Genomic DNA, 6,271 nt, shown 5'->3' with positions numbered 1-6,271 from the left:
CCAGCCGCAGCCAGTCACAGCCAGCCGCAGCCAGCCAGCCGCAGCCAGTCACAGCCAGCCGCAGCCAGTCACAGCCAGCCGCAGCCAGCCAGTCACAACCAGCCAGCCACAGCCAGCCATCCACAGCCAGCTAGCCACAGCCAGCCAGCCATAGCCAGCCAGCCGCAGCCAACCAGCCAGCCACAGCCAACCAGCCGCTCCAGCCACTCAGCCAGCCAGCTTCCCAGCCTCGCCGCCAGGTGCACACCACAACCTCCACACACCAACAGAATAATTGCTTTTTATTTAGTAAGTTAATTCAAGTGCAGGTACAAATAAGTACAATTATCATATAGGTTTAACATTTATAAATCGCCCTCCAGGATAACCCCCAAAAAGTCAGGTAAATCCGCAAGAATCATATAACACCCGGGAAATAAGAGGTAATCAAGTTCGACCCAAGAGACTAAGTTTATTTAGGCACAGATAAACCTAAGTACAATTATCAGACTGCAAATTACCTAAGATAATTAAAAAAAAAGTCACAGTGACTTATTTGCATTGGGCTCCTCGGATCATATTAAAACAGCTAAGTCCTAGCATGTACCTGTATATTATGCAAGGAAATAAATTTTTGATTTTGAATGAAGCTACAGGAAAGGACCCCTCAAGGAAGGTTCCTTGATGTTGGTGAGGGGCTCTTGATTTAGGGAATTGGATCTGTGCTCCAGTTCCCCGAATTAAGCCTGAATGCCTTCCACATCCCCCCCCCCCCCAGGCGCTGTATAATCCTCCGGGTTTAGCGCTTCCCCCTTGATTATAATAATAATACAGGAAAGGAGAAAAGTAATTTTTTGTATAGCTAACATTCGTGAACTTATTATTGTAAACTAATCTTGATAAAGTAACTCAGTTTACTCTTATTCTTATTATATCTTCTTTTATTGTAACTGATTTTCTCAAAGTTGAGTAACTTTACTTAGTAAGTTTATTTAGGTATACACAAATACATTTATCATACATTTATCATACATTTATCATACATTTATCATACATTTATCATACATTTATCATACATTTATCATACATTTATCATACATTTATCATACATTTATCATATATTTATCATACATTTATCATACATTTATCATATATTTATCATATATTTATCATACATTTATCATACATTTATCATACATTTATCATACATTTATCATACATTTATCATACATTTATCATACATTTATCATATATTTATCATACATTTATCATACATTTATCATACATTTATCATACATTTATCATACATAGCAGCGTAGAGAACCTAAGATAACCCAAAACAGTCATAGTGACTTATTTTAAGTAAACTGTGAAAATCAGTTACAGTAAAAGAAGATATAATAAGAATAAAGTAAACTGAGTTACTTTATCAAGATTAGTTTACAATAATAAGTTCACGAATGTTAGCTATACAAGAAATTACTTTTCTTCTTTTCTGTAGCTTCATTCAAAATCAAAAATTTATTTCTTTGCATAATCTAGCGGACTCCTGCTGGGACTTGGACACGTACAGGCACTTCCCTGCCACTTCTTTAATGAGGTACAATAAAAGACATTTGAATAATAATAATAATCATGGGGGAGCGTTAAACCCGTAGGATTATACAGCGCACGTGGGGGGGGAGGATGGAAGGCATTCAGACTCAATTCAGGGAACAGGAGCACAGATCCAATTTCCTAGATCAAGAGCCCCTCACCAGCGTCAAGGAACCTTCCTGGAGGGACGCCTGACCACCTACTGTAGGTACCTACAAAATTGTATTCACGTTTCCAAGTGTCATTCAAATTCAAATTCAAATTCAAATTTATTTATTTCTTTGCAAGTAGTACATTGAGATTATGTACCTACAACAATGGGTTGCAATACAGAGAGCCTATATTATGGCTAGACATTATGGGCCGACTTAATTTATTGGCTTACTGACTACTTAACACAAGAAATTTATCATAGTTGTACAGTAGTTCTATTAATTATAAGTGAACCTAATTTATATAAATCAGAGGATATATTCATATATTCAAAAAAGCTGGTTTTGGTTCCCAGTCTTGACAAACTTGGCATCAAGATATTCTGGACACAACTTGTGACCATTTTTTATAAACGTGATTCCCCTCAAGGAAGGTTCCTTGATGTTGGTGAGGGGCTCTTGATTTAGGGAATTGGATCTGTGCTCCAGTTCCCCGAATTAAGCCTGAATGCCTTCCACATATCCCCCCCCCCCCCAGGCGCTGTATAATCCTCCGGGTTTAGCGCTTCCCCCTTGATTATAATAATAATAATAATATAAACGTGATTTAATTTCAGTTACTTGACTGTCTTCAACATTCAGCATATCCAGTCGTAGTTCATCCTGACCTACATGTGCTAAACTGGACACAGGTCCAGGATGAATCACACCATTTTGTTCCGGGTGATTTGTGGTCTCTCTTTTTTTTTTGTTGTTAAATCAAAGTACCATGAGGAGTAAGAATAATGTATATGACATTTTACAAGAGTTAGACATAGGGTTCAGGGAGCCTCAGTAGGTAGACACTGTGCCTGTCTGTAGAGGAACTTTAGTCTGGCATTCACTTATTTTTACTACATTGTTCTCTGTCAGTTCTCCTGACATGCTCGAGTCAAAGAGGAACGAGAGTCTCTCACCAACATCATGGCACCTCTCTCGAGGATAATGATAATAATTAAATTATAAATAATAATAGTAGTAATACCTGGAGTTTACCTCGAGATAGTTCCGGGGGTCAACGCCCCCGCGGCCCAGTCTGTGATCAGGCCTCATGGTGGATCAGGGCCTGATCAGCCAGGCTGTTGCTGCTGGCTGCACGTAATCCAACGCACGAACCACAGCCCGGCTGGTCAGGTACCGACTTTAGGTGCTTGTCCAGTGCCTGCTTAACAACCAGGGGTCTACTGGTAATCTCCCTTATGTATGCTGGGAGGCAGTTGAACAGTCTTGGGCCCCTGACACTTATTGTGTTGTCTCTTAACGTGCTAGTGACACCCCTGCTTTTCACTGGGGGGATGTTGCATCGTCTGTCGAGTCTTTTGATTTCGTGGTGAGTGATTTTCGTGTGCAAGTTTGGTACTAGTCCCTCTAGGATTTTCCAGGTGTATATAATCATGCATCTCTGCTGCCTGCATTCCAGGGAGTACAGGTTCAGGAACTTCAAGTGCTCTCAGTAATTGAGGTGTTTTATCTCCGTTATGCGCGCCGTGAAGGTTCTCTGTACATTTTCTAGGTCAGCAGTTTCACCTGCCTTGAAAGGTGCTGTTAGTGTGCAGCAATATTCCAGCCTAGATAGAACAAGCGACCTGAAGAGTGTCATCATGGGCTTGGCATTCCTAGTTTTGAAGGTTCTTATTATCTAGAAGAAGAAGAGAATGAAAAAAAATGGAGAAGAAAATGAAGAAAAAAAAAATAAAATAAAGCTCTAAAGTCGAACGGGCCATACTGCGCTACAGGTAGGGATGCCTGCACGGAGACATGTCCCAAGGTGATGAGGGAATTTTCCCTCGAGGGAGGTTCCTTGATGCTGAAGAAAACTCGTGATTTAAAGAATTGAACCCATGCTCCAATTCCTTGAATCGAGTCTGAATGCCTTACATTCCCCTAGGTGCTGTACGACCCCCAGCGAGTTCGCTGCTAACCCCATGAATTATGAGGGAGTGAGGAATAAGAGGCAGGTAGAAGATAATGAGTCGAAGGTTTCAACAAGGAGGTCAGGCGGAGTTAGGGGGGCGGAGGCGAGAAGAAAACTAAGATTATATTCATAAGGAAGCACTGAACCCAACGCCTTGCGAATGAAGAGTAATTAGATCTGATTTGAGGAATTAAAGGACAGTTTCAGTTACTGGAATCATAAATTCTTCACTGGCAGCAAACAACTGTGTTGAGATAATGCTGTATAGTAGACTATGCCAAATAATCTAGTGTTCGTTTTATGTACATGCAAGCAGTCTGACCAGCATGCAAACGGATCGAACCGCTTGCATGCAGATAAAACCCCATACGGGGACCAAACTGTTCACAAGCAGGTGGATGAAACTGCATACCCATGACTCAAACTGTGCATACACTCGTCTAATCTCAAGATTAATGGATTGAACACATCGACTTCAGACTGAGGGACTGACTGCCCCAAACTCCTCATTTTCCACTGTTCTTCTCTGTTTTAACTGAAGGAACCACTGGCTACAGAAACGTTTCAACAATATTCTCAAATGTTGCACAAGCACCATTCTGCATATTGCAGCCTTCTCAATATCAGTTGGAGATATCAGTGAAAAATAATTAAAAGCCTAGCAAACGTTAACTTTTTATCCAGTTCGGAAACCAAATTAGTTGTATTAATCTAACTTTGATGAGTTGATCACTGATCTGATTATAACCATAACTAAGCCCTAAACCCATAAGGGTCATACAGTGCTGATCGCGGATCCGAGCTTGCTTAGTCTTTATCACATAGGGATTTTTTTTTTTTTAAATCTTATCAACATTTTGGGTATTAAAAGTTGAAGAGCCACATGATATATGTTATCTAACAGTCGTAGATATTACATTACGCATAGCTATTAAGCATACAAAAGAGCGAGTGATAATGTCAGAGGATCTCGCCTTCAAAGACCACAACAACGTATCTACCGCATCTGCTAGGAAAATGATAGGATGGATAATGAGACCTTCAAAACTAGGTACGCCAAGCCTATAATGATTCTCTTCAAATAGCTTGTTCTCTCTAGGCTGGAATACTACTGTGCACTAACTGCCCCCTTCAAGGCAGGGAAAATTGCTGACCTGGAGAGTATACAAAGTTTTTTTTTTTTTTTAAAGATTCGCCGGGATTCTCCCGGCCCGGGCCTTTTCCAAGTGGTGGCCCGGCCATACAAAGATCTTTCACGGCACACATAAGTACGATAAGGCACCTAAAATTATTGGGAGCGGTTGAAGGCCCTTGATCTGTATTCCCTGGAGTGCAGGAAACAGAGATACATGATAATATACACTTGGAAAATCTTAGAGGGATTAGTACCAAACTTGCACACGAAAATTACTGTCTATGAAGACAAAAGACTCGGCAGGAGATGCAACATTCCCCCATTGAAAAGCAGGGGCGCCATGAGTACACTGAGAGACAACACAGTAAGTATTCAGGTCCCAAGACTGTTCAACTGCCTCCCAGCATACATAAAGGGGATACCAATAGACCCCTGACTGTCTTCAAGCAGGCACTGGACAGGCACCTAAAGTCGCTACCTGACCAGTCAGGCTGTGGTTCATACGTCAGTTTGCGTGAGGCCAGCAGCAACAGCCTGGTTGATCAGGTCCTGATCCACCAAGAGGCCTGGTCTCAGCCGAGCTGCAGGAATGTTGATCCCCGAAACCCTCTCCAGGTAAACTCCAGGTAATGGTGCTTGTGCTGACAGAAATTTATCTTTTTTAATGTAAATTCATTATATATATTTATATATATATATATATATATATATATATATATATATATATATTTATATATATATATATATATTTATATATATATATATATATTTATATATATATATATTTATATATATATATATTTATATATATATTATATATATATATACAGTGGACCCCCGCTTAACGATCACCTCCAAATGCGACCAATTATGTAAGTGTATTTATGTAAGTGCATTTGTACGTGTATGTTTGGGGGTCTGAAATGGACTAATCTACTTCACAATATTCCTTATGGGAAAAAATTCGGTCAGTACTGGCACCTGAACATACTACTGGAATGAAAAAAGTTCGTTAACCGGGGGTCCACTGTATATACAGTATATACTATATATATGTCGTGCCGAATAGGCAGAATTTGCGATCTTGGCTTAAATAGCAACGCTCATCTTGCCATATAGGACAAGTAAAAATTTGTGTTTATCTGGAGTTTCTGGAGAGAGTTCCGGGGGTCAACGCCCCCGCGGCCCGGTCTGTGACCAGGCCTCCTTAGGTCAGTGTCCCAGGATGCGACCCACACCAGTCGACTAACACCCAGGTACCCATTTTACTGATGGGGAACATAGACAACAGGTGGAAAGAAACATGTCCAATGTTTCTACTCTGGCTGGGAATCGAACCCAGGCCCTCACCGTGTGAAGCGAGAGCGTTAACCACCAGGCCACCAGAGCAATAATTTCGCCAAAATCATTCTGTATCTAACTAAAAAAATATATTTCATCGTGTTCGTTTAGTAT

This window comes from Cherax quadricarinatus, chromosome 9 (genome assembly GCF_038502225.1).
Source record: "Cherax quadricarinatus isolate ZL_2023a chromosome 9, ASM3850222v1, whole genome shotgun sequence".
Lineage (NCBI taxonomy): Eukaryota > Metazoa > Arthropoda > Malacostraca > Decapoda > Parastacidae > Cherax > Cherax quadricarinatus.
The sequence above is the reverse complement of the archived record's forward strand: the minus strand, read 5'-3'. Positions refer to the sequence as shown.